Source organism: Pelecanus crispus, chromosome 6, assembly GCF_030463565.1.
Source record: "Pelecanus crispus isolate bPelCri1 chromosome 6, bPelCri1.pri, whole genome shotgun sequence".
NCBI classification, from domain to species: Eukaryota; Metazoa; Chordata; class Aves; order Pelecaniformes; family Pelecanidae; genus Pelecanus; species Pelecanus crispus.
The window spans coordinates 60539601-60554097 of NC_134648.1; the positions used below are offsets into that span (position 1 = coordinate 60539601).

The following is a 14497-nucleotide window of genomic DNA, read 5'->3' on the forward strand; positions in this document are numbered from 1 at the left end:
CCCATTGTCTTGGAAGTGGCAAGAAAATGCTCAGATTCTGGAGACTGTGTGCTGCTTACCTAAACATGTGAAAAAAGCATTGTCATTTTCTTGTTGAAGAGGCTGTTGTTGAAGAGGCTACTAAATAGGCTATTCTGAAATACTGAAGCTGACTTTTCTTTATGATGCCTTGTTCTGACCACCTTCCCTTGTGTATTTAGAACTATGTATATTTTTTCCAAGGACTTTAAGCTTGCTGATTATTAAGATGGAAGTACACTTGTTATTTGATAGATATATACACAGTAATACCAGTTTCCTGAGTGCTGAAAGGGCTTCTTTTTACACCTTGATCTTTTTCTAACAAAATTATTTCATACGCTTCAAAGAGAAGTATTCTCCATAATGCTTACTTTAAGAAAAGGAACATCATGCAGGAAGGAATGTGCTTGACCATCAATGAAAGCTTCTGACTGTGCTTATGCCTAGATGATAATACAGGTCACAATGTAATAGCTAGCTCTCACACAATTGTTCTGCAAAAACCATTGACACAAGTCAGCAAAGAACAGTTCATGAAGGTAGTGGATTTTGGTCTCTTCATCCCAAAGGTATGTGCGGGTAAGGGTTGTTCCACATTTGGTAGGTTAATACCTAGATACGTTTAGAGCTCACTGTTACACAGAGATGTATTTTTTTAATTATTTTCTTGTTTCCAGCAATGCTGTTGTCAAGGAAACAGGAATCCTTGTAATGCCTTTGTTCACTTTCTCAGAAGCCACAGCTGGCGATGACTTGTATAATTTTTATTATGTTCTTAGTAGTTGACACACTCTTGTGCCTCAGAGGATTTTTTCAAAGGAGTATGTTTCTTTGAGTATAAATAGCACCATCCTAATCTCTATGCTGTTTGATAGGCCATTGTTTTCTTTCCTTCTTCGCTAACAAGAACTAAATTCAGTGCTGCTTTGGATTAGAATTTATCTTAACACTTGTGTGAAAAGAGACATTTAAAAAAAAGGGGCAAAAATGCAGTGAACCTCTCAGCTTCTGGGTTAGGTTTTCAGTTCTGTAAGGGCATTAGTTTTTCTTTACACTTGGAAATGTCTCCTGAATTAGAATCTTCTTAAAGACTACTAGAGTAGTGCCCCAAGTGGTCTTGCAAAGCATTTTTGACTGCCTTATGGCCATGCTAGAGGATGTGGCTATTGGGGAGAAGAGCAGGAGAAGATGGACATTTCTTGGCACAGCTAATATACATGTGTTTCCCCCCAAAACTGGGAATTATTTAAAGAAAAATACAGAAAATAAAGTTCTTGCAAGAGCAGTAGAGTTAGTGGAGCCTCACGGTATCTTGAGGTTGGCTGTAGATCCTCTTCAATTTCTCTCTCCTTTGGGGCTTCTGCAGTATCTTTTGCTTTTATTCAGCTGCTTAGCTTGATTAAGCCTTGAAGGAAAAATACGGAGACCTCTGTGAAATTTGGTTGACATTGATCAATAGGTGCAAAGTGGCCACAAGTGAGATGCATGAGGTACATGGCTGTTGTGGCAGTGTTATTTCACAAACCTTTCGTGGTGTGGAAATCCAAAAGGACGGAGAGTGACTTTTGGATATCCTTAACAATGGTGTGGAAGAAAGGATTCTGTTTCCTCATGTTACCTAAAAAGTGTTTTGGTTACTTGTGTCATTACTTACAGAAATATCAAGAATATTAAGCGTTTATCTGTCCTGAATGGCCGAAATCTGCACTCCCTTTCTACTGAGAACTCTTCCAGCTGTTTCCTAAGTGTCTCTGAAGTAGCCTGTAGCAGAGAAATAAGCAACCTTGTCCTCCCCCAGCATAGCCAGCCTGCTAGGGAAGAAAAAGTCAGGGCTAGAGATGTCAATGAAGTAGTGTCTCTAATGAAGCCTAACTGATAATGTCATAAATTAAGGCCTCCAATTTTGCGTAGGATCTCTGTGGGCAGCTGCTGTGTGGTCTAACGTCAGAAAGTCACCTGAGATTGGAGAAATGTATGACGGTGTTATCCCCCTCCTGGATGTTTCAGTAAGATTGCTGGTGCAAAAGTCAAGATTTTGGTGCTTGGAAAAGAGTGAGCTAGAGTAGTTTTAAGTTCTTAAGTGACTGTGATACATTATGGGAGTATCTCAATCTTTTTTAACAGTTGAGAATTTCTGAATATTTTTGCTGTTTAAAAATATAAATAACACCAGTCTAACTGCTTCTTTTCTAGAAGTCTAGTTTTATAGATGCATCTCACATGCTCCTATATATATATATTTTAAAAAATCTGCTAACAAAGCTACAAGGCATCTTATGACTTCGATTCCTTACCTCTCTTGATCTGTCGATGTCGTCAAGGAAACAAATTTTTGAGAAGCTTTGCTCTACTTTTTCAGGTTCTGGAGAGAGATTACTTGTGTAGGATTTATCCAGCATCAGGAGTAGAAACAATTTGCCTGAAGTTTCAATTCTTTCCAGGATGTTCATGTCCTTGCTTTTTTAAAGCAGATTTTATTTTTAGCATGTGTGAAATAGCTGTATCTTTAAGGTCATAATATCAGTGAGTGTACCAAAGATTGTTGACACTTGATCTTTAGATGAAGCCTGATAGAAAGAACTTTAATGACATTTGCTGTATATTTATGCTATAAAGACAACTGTTAGTTATAGATTCCCTTTAAATTAAAAGGGAAAGAAACATTAAAAAACCCCTTGTTCTTTAGAGAAGTTGCTTCACTACTATGGAACTAATGACTTACTGTCCTTTATCATACATACCATGTTTCATTGCAGTAATCCTCCCTCTTCAAAGAAAAAGCATTTTATGTCTAGTCTGGAACTGCGTTTGATTGCTCTTCCAGTACATACGTGCTGGCTGACCGGCTGGTTGGGATATTGTGACTGAGCTTTACCGTCAGTGTGCTTGTGGAGGCTACTTATGTATTAATTTATTTATTTAAATAAACCTGCCGATTTTCGTCTAGGACACATCTAAAAATGTAGTTATAGAAACTCCACCTTTCTCAAATGTTTCAGTTGGTTAATAGATTAAAGATATTGGGCATGACAGATAGTAAAGACTGCATGTGCTTATATGTTGTATATGTGCCAACTGTGTAACACCTCGCTTTCTGAAGGCAGATTTTGGAATTTGTCCTGTTCTCTAGTCTTCTTGTCTTTTTCCAGATTACAATTTCCTCATTAAAAGAATTTTTCTCATTCTGAGCATTGTGACCGCTGGCTGGAATTGTATATTGTTATATACTGAGGAAGGGGCACAGCTGGTTCTCTATGGAAAGGATGGCTGTTAGGGATGACATAGTCATTATAAACACGTTAAAGCTTGTCAGATATGTTAAAGCTAGCACTATGTTAACAATGCAAAAGAAATTAAAATTAATTAGGTAGTTCAATCTTACTCTGCTTGCTAGTGTTGAAATAGTGCTAGTTATGAATGTCCTCATTGCCAGCAAAACACATAGCTGCTTGACATAATTAATAGTTTATTTTCATAATTAAATACCTAGTTCTGCTCATGTTTAAGACTGGGTTATGTCACTGGCATCTGTGGGTTTAGGACTGCATCTATATGTTCCATAGCATATGTTCCATAGCCTAGGATTTTTCATCCCTTCCCCCCCCTCAGTTATTAACATTGTCAATAGCCTTGGGAATAATAATTTATTTTCTAATTGAAAGAATGAAGAGTTGTAAAGAAAATGTTACTTGTCCAGGCTCACCGATAAATGAATGCAAGATTCATTAAAGTTCAGGTTTTCAGATAGCTGTTCTAAATCACAAACTGTATACTGCCCCTCATAGTTAGATATTACTTCAAATCAGTGTGGGCCATAAGGCTGCAATAACTACTTCTTAAAATAAGAAAGCCACCTAGTTAATATTGGGAATGGGACAGAATTTGCCCATAAATTTGGATTAGGTTATTTCTTACAGATAGAAATTTGTCCTTAAGTACAACTGTTTACCACTATTTTTAGAACTGTTGTAGCAATAGATTGTGTTACTCTGTGCTATTGCACAAACGTTGCCAGTCGTGCACCTACTTACGGTGTATCTGGCTGTGTTGTGCTGGAGAACAGCCACCACCCATCTGATGGTTGGGTTGGCCGAGCTTGTCCGTAGCTGTTGTCCCTGCTGTGTCAAGTTCTCCAGGTGGATAATGTGCAAGAATGACACAGCTTAAATTGCTCCTTTTAATTTGTTGTGTTTGTGCTTATTTTTTTTTATTGACTGTATGAATTGAAGAGATGGTTATCTGATTTGATATATGTACATATATCAATATCAAGCCACATGAGTGGCCTTAGCTGATTCACAATTTTATATTAAAAAAGTACGATAATATTGAAGTACAGTACAAATAGATATGTTCTGAATTTTGATTAGCCACTGTTTAACTGAAGCTTAAGGAAAAAAAAAAACAAACCCAAACAACTTAAAAGAGTTGGTCAGTGTTGGTCTTCTCCCTCTTGTTTTCAGAAATAAGTCATTAGCTAACAGCAAATAGATACAGCATTTCAGAAGCTGGGGTGTACAGTTGCTAAGACCGTACTTATGTTCTGAACAGAACAGTGTTTCTTACTCTAGTAGTGGATGTTCAAAGTCTGTGGGATGCAAGTAGCTGTGGGATATGTTTTTGTGTATGCATCCATCCAGTCCTTAGTTATCTGCAGGAACTGAGGACACAATTTGTCTCCAAAGTGCTGTAAGTCTGAAATTGAGGTGTTAAAACACTTATGAGGAATCCCCGCTTTTAATAGAGCATAAATGTATGGGACTTGGGGAAATGATTGATGCTAATGAATATGATATATAGAAGTGAAGGGAAAATCAGATTATTTAATAAATGGCTATAGTAATTTAGCTAATTATCTCCTGGGGAGTTGTAATACATTGGAACTTCTCCTTTGCCTGCTGGTAAGATATTGATTGCTGAAGTGTTTTTTGGGCATGAATACTAACTACTAGTAACCACTACTGTGATTGTGCTTTTAGGTGTTCTGAACACGTTTATATCATTCTTAACACACTTATTACACTGTGAAGTCGATGAGAAACTGCCAAATTTATGCCATGTTGTTCTTCTCCCATATAGGTTCAGCAGTAGAAAATTTAGTGGTTTTAAAGTAATTCTTAACAGCTACCTGTCATTATTTATTGGTTTCTGTTGAATTACTTGAATATGTGCATCAGACTGCTTTGCTTTAACCATGTCATCCCAAATATACCTTATACTGTGTACGAAGTAGATAATTTATCTGAAGTAAATTTTTTGTGTATTCTGTTTCTCAAGCCAGAATGTTAGTATATGTAGTATACAACTGGGGTGGGGATTTAAGCATCTCTGCCATACTTGGCTTCACCTTCTGCTAAAATAATTCCCATTTTTCATATTGTACAACAAATCCTAGCCTAAATCACTAACTGATTTATAAGTATATTGTAACTTCTTTTCATTTCTTCATTTTCCAGGAACTTACCATTTGAGGTACATCCACAGGGTTAGCCATATTACAATGATTAGTCACAAAACACTTGAAGGTTAACTTCAAAATAGGTGGGAATTCTTCCCTTTATTTTGGTGTGTGTGGGAAGTTACTTCTCTTGCACTGTCTGCCCAGCATGAATGTACAATTGCTATTTTGTAGGTAAGAAAAACCTAGTCACGCTCATAACTTTTAGCTGGCTGAAAATGTGATCTGTATGAACGTCTTCCTTAGAGTCAATGGTTTATGGAGAATTTGTGATTAGCTTCAGGCGTGATTATCCCAGAATCTTTCTGCACGATAAAGAACAAGGTAGCAATTGATGGCAGAAACACTTTGCTGTTGAGAAGGATAGAGTGGCTGGTAACCAGTGATTTTAAGTATCCTTTACTGGATATATATACTTAGTTACAAATTGCCTTTTTGTGAGCTTTGCTTGTGATGTAAAGGTTGCTTGTCTTCAGAGTAAAAAATACTTTTTTTTTTTTTAATAGGTAGTTATCTTTTTTCTCTCTCTCTCTTTTTTTTTTTTCTTTTTCTGTTTTTCCTTTTTGTTTTCCTTCCCTTGGCAGCTTGCCTTATTATTCAGCACTTGGTAAGCATACCTCTTTTGCAAATAGTGGGAATTAGCTAAAAAGATTGATTGGTACAGATGACTAAAATATCAGATGAAGTCTCTGACTGTATGCATCTTACTGTTTGGTCTGATTTGCCTCAACTGTTCTTGTAACTCATATTGGATATTTTGGTTGAGAATTTGTGATGCTTCATTTGGACTGCGTAATACATAGGGTGTTAAATTCTAGGCTCCTTTTGTATAAATCTCTGCAGTAATTCAGAGTATTTCATTTGGATTTTAAAATGGTTTGAGAAAATAGCATGTGTAATCTACATGTTAGGTTATGATGTATATGGTCTAATGCCATCATACTATCTCTGTAGAGCAGATGAATTCAGTTGAAAAACATGTTTTAAAATGTTGCTTCCCTCTTAATTTGCTGTAAATTCAGCGATGAGCATCTGAAACATAGACATTTATTCCCCTGAAATGTCAAAAGGCATTGTCTTGTCATACTTCCACAGAAATAAAATAGGAGAACAATACTAACAACATAGTTTTGCTTCTTATTTATTCCTGCTGTTCCCTGGTTGTATTGTTCTAAAAAGCAGTACCTCTTGGAGAGTGCCCAGCTGCTTTGGGGGGGTAAAATCTGCGGTACCTTTGAGGACATGTACTATGGCAGCTGGCCTTCAATTAATGCCTGTTTGGCAACCTGGCTTGCTTTAGGCTAACCATTTACATTCAGTAATGTTAGTGTAATGTAACCTCCCACTGCCCATTTTATTCTGCTGACCACTTTATATGGGAACAGAAGTAATTCTCATGAAACTTTCCAAAAGTCACTGTTACTGAATTTTGACTGCAAGAAAGTGTTTCAACAGTATTTTTTGTGTTCTTACACAGAATAAAGAGAGGGACAAGAAAGATCTATGCTCAGTTTTAGTCCTCCACTGTATTTCTTTTTTTTGATAAGACTGAGAAGGTTGTTTTTTTCTGAAACGTGCCTTGAGCACTTGTTGGAGAACTTCAGTTGTGATTTTATTGACTAGTTTGGTTCACAAGTTCAGATAAAAGTGTGTAGGAGTACAGCAACATGGTCTTAATTCTCACTGTTGTTAATCTCCAGAGACTTTATAAACATTTTTTTTCTTGCTTTCTCAGTCCATTTGCAGCTTAAGAAAACAGATATTGGACAGGGTGGGTAACATGTAAATCTCTTGAGGAAGTTCTTCCCAAACCTGGAAGTGGGAGTCTTGAGATGTGTGTGCTGTTTGGGGTCAGGTACTGTCCTTTCACTGATGAGAAAAGGACCAATGCTTTCTTGGAGGATGACATCCTCCCAGGCAAAGTCTAGCCGGCTGCTGTTATAAGCAGGGTATGGACTTGGGGGTTAATGACCTGCAGCATGGAGCGTCTCATACCCTTCTCTGTTCTCCGGGCAGTCGGCATTTCCAGTGCTTGCGATGCACCTTTGAAGCAGAACAGTAAATATGCACTTACACAGCTAAGCAGCAGCAGGAACTGTCTTTTAGACAAGGTCAGGAGTCTCTTGGCGCTACGCGCTTTTTCAGAACATTTTATTTTTCTTTTTTTTTAGAAAGATTTCACCTTATTTTTCTCTCCAAACATAATTCTTGACAGAACTTCCATCAGGAGAGACTCTTCAGGTAGAGAGTAAAACTGCTAGTCAAACTAGGTTGAGAGATACAGACCAGTAGGACATCCTTATAACATGCAATTATTCACACTGTTAGTTTGACTGATTAAAAATCCTATGTGTCAAATAATTGGAGAGCAACAGAGTAAACTTAATCTATTGTATCTTGGAATGCTGCCTAAATGGTTCTTCTCCATCTTGGAGCATGTTATTCATCAATCTCTTTTCTAGTGGAAAGAAGCTTTCTTTACTCTTAGAAGAATAAAGGATAAAATACCAAGGCATGACTGTTTTGAGACCCTGTTCTTGGGGTCAGTTTTTTCCTATATTCAGGGTTTATTTCTCCAAGAAGTCTTGGTCAAGACCAAGATCAGTGTTGATGATCAAAGCCTCCTTCCTTCTCTGAAGACAGTAATAGTTGTAACTTTTTTCCCCAACAGAATCATGCCAATGCACTTTCTGATTTTTCACATTTTTGCATTATAGATTGTATTTCATCCCTGTAATTTGGTTGAGTTCTTTTTGTAATGAATTTGACTTAGCTGTAAATAAGATGGAAGAAAGTATACAACCTAATGTGGATAATAACCTTAGTATGCACAGTAGTGGTACCCCTGGCTTGATGATGAATACTTTCAAGGCAGTATCCCCCATGTCAGTCTTGGGATCTTGAGTTCAGTTAAGGAAGTTCAGTCATTTTTTTTTGTTTGTTTCCATCTGATGGTGTGAGGAATTTATTTTTAACTGTCTCTTCTGAGAAAACAAAGTGTGTTTTTTCTCAGCTTTTGCCTGAAGGAGAGTTTCTTAACAAAAGCCATGCACTTGTATTTGAACACATATCACTATATTAGCAGGTAAGCAAAGGTATCCAATTTTCCTGAGCAACAAAATACTTGATTACAGGTCTAATGATAGTTTAAGAGGTGTTTTCAGATGTGCTGAAATCAAGGACTTGAAGCAGATGAACTTAATTATCTTTGTGAATATTCACAATCACATTATGTGCTTTAAATGTCACATTTGGAAATAGTGCCTCATTGCTAGTTAATTAACAATAATTACTCAAGGTAGTACTTATGTTTCTGGAATTTCTTACCCACTGTGAAAATTTTACTTTGCTTCTAAAGGTTTAGCAGTACAAAAAACAGATTTTACTTAACTCATTCTTAAAGTGTAACTGTTGCTTAGGCCCTCTGTACTTTTTACCTTGAGCGTTGCTGCATGGAGAATCAGTTATTCCATTCCGTTTGCTCCGGTACACCTGGGCAGTGCTTTTAACATCTGAACCATGCTGTATATACTATTTTCTTTCTTTTTAAAAAAAGCAAGCAGTTGATTGATTTATTTTTTTTTAAGCAGGATAAGAAGAGAGAAGCAGTAGCAAATTAGACTGGCAGTCTAGATCCATCATGAGTTGTTACAAAGGTGTGTTGACATCTTCAGCTAAAGAAATATGGCTTAAGATAATACCAGAAGGGTTTTTTTCAGTCATAGTGCCTATGCTCAGTATGTTTTTCTCTCTGTAAGGATGGCTTTTCTTGGCAAAGAGCATTATACAACCCAAGATAGCTTACATTGCAACCAAAAAAACCCCTCATAAATCCTAGAAAATCTTCCCTGTGTTCTAGTTTCCAGCTTCCTTGTTCCATCTTTCTTCTCTGCCTTTCATGTAGAAACTTAATTGAAATGTCAAAGGATTCCCTTCAAGCTTTTTCCCTTAAAAAATAAATCTTTCTTCAATTATGATAGTCTCCTTGTTTGCAGCAGCACACTTTACATGTGCTTGTGTGTGTATATATATATTAAAATATATATTTTTTTATATATATAAAAGAGCTTTAAATTAACATAAAACTTCTGTTGTCAATTAGTCATACTTACAGACTGGATATTCTCTTTGCCTGCACACTTCATTCATCTGTGTGAATGAGGTGCCCACTGAAATCCTGGTAATAATGTATAACTTGTATTTCATAATAAACTTTTTCTGTAAAGTATATTAAATGCTTTACAACGAAGTTTTTAATTTGTGACAGCACTTACAACATGCTAAACAGATGTTTGAATTCTCGGACACGAATTTTAAGCTAATTCAGAGAACAGCAAGAAAAGCTACTAAATTTTAGAAACAGTCATGAAGATTAATTAAACTAATTATCTGTGCTTTGTGCAGTGGGAGTGAAGATAACTGCAGGTACATGAAGGCATAACCAAGGAAGTGATGAATATTGTTTGGAGTGGTAAAAGTATTTTAGTGATGGCAACACAGATGGAGAAGCAGCTGAGTGATAGGAAGCCGAAATAATAATATGGATCTGATTGTGGAAGGGTCTTCAACGTGTTATGTGAAAATAGTGTTGGAAGTGGTAAGCACTTCATTGGGGAAACTTCCCAATAATAATTTTTCAGTTGTAGAATGACTTGGAGAAAACAAGCTTTTCACAACTAACAGGTTTTGATTTTAAGTATTTGGAGAACATTATAGACCCATTCTAACTGAATGGTAATGTTCTGAATGTCAAAAAGCTTTCACCCATAAGTCTGCTATGTCAAATGGGTTGAAGCAAAATAACACTTATTGCTTAATTTTCTTCCCACCATTATACATGCAGGACCCTCCTCTTTTCTTTGTAAGGACTGATGAGAAATCTGCTTTTGGGTATCTCAGCACAGAGCCTGGTTTATCAAAAAACTTGATATGCAGCTGCTGACATGATTGTTTATTTTAGAAATTGTTCATTTTAATGTGCTTAAATAGCAATTAAATATTCCTGAAAAATATGTTCAAAACTGGTCACTAATCTCCTTAAAGTTTTGTTAATATGCAGAAGCCTGTAATGCTACTAGAATTTCCAAGTAACCCAAACCCACAATATTTACATTAACTTTTAATTTTTAAATTATTCATTCTCTAGTTCCATAGTGATAGTGAAGTAAATGCAATGACTTGCAGTAGTGAAGTAACACTTCCTATAGGTGTGTCATACAGCAGTGAGAAATGCTGAACCAAATTCTACTTGATGTGAGATTGTATTGTGGTAGTGCCAAGGAGTCAAGCACCCTGGGACCTATGATGGAAGTTACTTCGGGTTTATGTGCATGTTTCAGTGCTGCACTGCACAGAGCAATCAAGCCAGCTTGGGTGCCCAAAGCTGCAGAGCAGGGTTGGTGTGATGCCCTCATGAGATCAGTAGTTATTCCTCTGGGGTGACGTTAACAGTGGGATGTCTCATGGTACCACTGCACTGATGTGATGGTTGTGTAGGCTGGCACTACATGAATATAGCCAGGGGCAGTCTGTACTGATAGAATAAAATTATTATGCATTATTGCTTGCTAAAATGAAGTGTGTTCATCAGGCTTTAGGAAAAAAATGTGTAGGAGGGGCAGTGGTGCGTAATCGTACAAATATCTAAATACTACTTTTGCTTATATAGTTAAAAATAACTTAATTGGGTCCTGTGTAAATGCCAGGCAATGTTTGTGTCAGTATGTTCGTGTCTACTCCTTGATAATTCTACATTGCCATTGCTTCATGGTTTCATGTCAACATTCAAACAGGAAAAAGCTGGGCTTTTTTTAACCTGGTTCTAGATTTTTAGTATGGAGTATTATTATTTTCTTTTCCAGCTTCAAAGGTATGCTCTTATACCAGCTGTAAAATGAAAGCTAGTAATACTCTCTCCTTAATATGACAAAACCACAATAATTTTGCAAGTTTTTTTACTTAATTTCTAAAGTATTGCTATAGACTAATATAGTAGATACTTTTTAACTTGTACAATTCTGAGTATTTATAAATGCTTTCACCCACACTTTTATAGCAGGACTTGTCACTTGAGCTGTATTACTAGTTTAAATTTAAAAATTCAGTTACATATGGAAAACAGCTTTGAAACATTTAAACTACAGCAATAATAATCCCTCTTTAAGGCACAGCTTGTATCTTAAATTGCTATCATTTTTCTCATCATGTGATAGCCAGGTAAAGTAAGTACACAGTTTTTAGATGTTTATCAGCTTTAAGAAAAAAAAAACATGGTTTTTTTTTTTAAATTAATATTGAGGCTGTATTAAAACTATTATTAAAGTAAACAGCCCCCTAATGTATTAGTAAAGAAAAGGCTATTTATCAAAGTCTTTTGGAGGATGTGAAAGAACTAGCTAGCTGTTCTTTCAAGGTTATTTTTTGAGTCTTAAAATTTGATGCAAACTGTTCTGCTTTGTGTTTATGAAAAATATAGTGAAAGATCTCTTGTTCAACTTCAGGTTGGCTGTATCACTGTACTACATTATAGGAATGTAAGCGAACATAGAAAACCCTCTCTGCTGACTAGATGTACATTAGGTTTGCAAATTACCTACCAATGCCCTTTGGGATGAAGGCCTTCATGAAATCATTGTCAGTAACTTACCGTTGGGTTGACTTATGTAATAGGTTGTTCTTCAAGATTTCGCAGGAGAGAGATTAAATGTTATAAAGTACAAAGTACAGAAACTCTGTGGGGCAATCTAAATGATGTTATAGGAACTGAACTATATTACAAAGAGGAATATTAAACATATCTGCAATCTTCTGTTATTTGTCATATGAATGCCAGGCCCCTTTCTGTCTAATGGATTGCATAGATATGCAAAGGACAAATAACAAAAGCTAATCAGTTTTGTTTTATGTAAAGCTGTTAATATGTAGATACTTGAGTTCCCTCAAAAAAAAAAGAATTCTAAATATTCTAATGATGCATGTTGACGTTGTGTAAATTGCTTGGAGAAGAGGAGCTGCTGTAATCACTTCACTTGAAAAGTGAATATACTTAAAAAGAAAATAGGATGACACAGCCGATGTTGTACATCTGTGCTAAAATTACTGTGAATTAGTCAAGTCTCAGTTAACCTGAGACAGTTGGCGTAATGTTGGTGGGGTCTTTACCAACTAGGGAAACAAAACCAAAACTGTACCTGTCTCTTTAGGGTAGAGACACACAGATGTGAAGAGCAGGAATCAGTGCAATGGCCCCAGCATGCTGGAGGCAAATGTGGAAGTGAAATATTTTTGTCTGTAACATGGGGGAAGCTGGAAGGGAAGGCAAGACGTCTGTCGGTCACAGTAAGCTTTCTGGCATGCTTACCAGCCCTGCAACTGTCCAGGGCCCCACCAGTGGGCCAAGGAATAGTTATGGTGATGGCTGCACTGTGTGAAGAAAACTGAGTTGTGGTGTGTGTTTGGATGAATTGAAAAAAAAAAAAATTTTACAAATGGGCAAGTTGTTTTACAATTGGCTTGTTTCCTAGATAGCTACTGCAGAGCAGGATCATCTCTACTGCATTTAAATGTCAGGAGTATGCTGAGGGAGTGAGTATCTTTTGTGTGCGCTGCTGCACACATTAAAGAAAACCTAGGCTCTGTGGAAGACAGCCATCCCCATCTGTGGTGCAAATTGTTCGCTTTGAGTCAGCAGATCTTACAGGAGGCACTGAACACCCTGGGAGCCAAATGTGAACCTTTGAGAAATCCCGAGGTCTTTGGGGCATCTGCCTCCTACACTTCCAAAGACTAGAGACGCTCCTTGTGGGTGGCCAGAAATGCAAACATCCTTAATGTAATCACTTGTATCTCACCATGTTATTAATTTTGTGATGTTATTCAGCTTCCAGGATTTAACAGTATTTTTCACAGACTTCATTCTGAATAAAATTTTCCTTCAGCCATCCAGCGGAGACCCACCTGAGCAGGAATTCCTGCAGCAGAGAGATTTGCACCTTGTGCTGATCTCCCTAAGAGGAATTGTCAGCGAGTATTATGAAAGGCAGTTTTGTGCTCGGGAGTTGTTGTCTGGAGGCTCTTTAATTTACATAGGAAGTACACACTTCCAATTTACATGCAACAATTCAATGTGTGTGTTAGAAGGCATAATATTCACAACATACATAGCGGCTTGTTCGAGGGGAAGCAGGAGACCAAACCTTGTACCCAAAGACCTTTGTCACTTGGACCATAAACTGCGTGTGCGCTTTCCCCATTACTTTCCCCAGTTCTTAGAGACACGTAAAAATTGTTAATAGCTCAGTAATAGTACAAACAATTGTTATAAAGCAGGATGTTTTCCACAAGAAAAATAGGAAAGACTCTTAGTCTGCGTGAACCTGGTATAACTTGGAACAAGTGGAGGCTCCTATATTTTACATCCATCCTGCTAAATAACATCTTAATGGAGAAAAATCTTGAAAAGACCTCAACCAAAGTTTATCCCCGTAGCTTTCAGGCTAGGTGTATTCTTCAGCACAGTTTAAAAATATCAGGTATAATTTTAAATAAGCTATCAAAATAAATTACCTTTTTCAATGCTCTCTTGTTGTCCTGGTTAAACTGATTCTAGTACAAAGTTCTCTCTGCTACAACCGAAGTTTAGTCTTACCCTCAGTGTCACTTAAATAATCAGTCTGCTCGTTGTATTTCTCAAACTGTATTCCACGCTGGGAAATGGAAAAAATCTGCTCTTACTTCAAGACCTTTACTGCAAGAACTTAATCGAACAGTGGGCTTGCAACCATCCGTTCTCTTCACCTCTGTTTCTGAACTCCTGCAGGATAAGGCTATTTCTGTGGAAACGAATCAAGCTGTTAAAGTTGCTCTGCTGCCAGGTGGCTCTGATATTTCTTTTTCTGAAGGTAAAGATCACTCCAGCTTGTTTCTAATTGTGTAATATAGCTTCACTAAATGCTACTACAAGCCATGGTGGGCAGTCCTGAATTAATTATTCATCTGGATATTAAAATATGTAGCCAG

The 14497-nt window shown here is 36.9% G+C and overlaps 1 protein-coding gene across 1 annotated transcript in view; it reads left to right on the forward strand.

Moving 5' to 3' along the window:
- Window positions 1-14497, forward strand: part of WDR25 (WD repeat domain 25) — a 67313-nt gene that overhangs the window by 6944 nt on the left and 45872 nt on the right. The window lies entirely within an intron of this gene.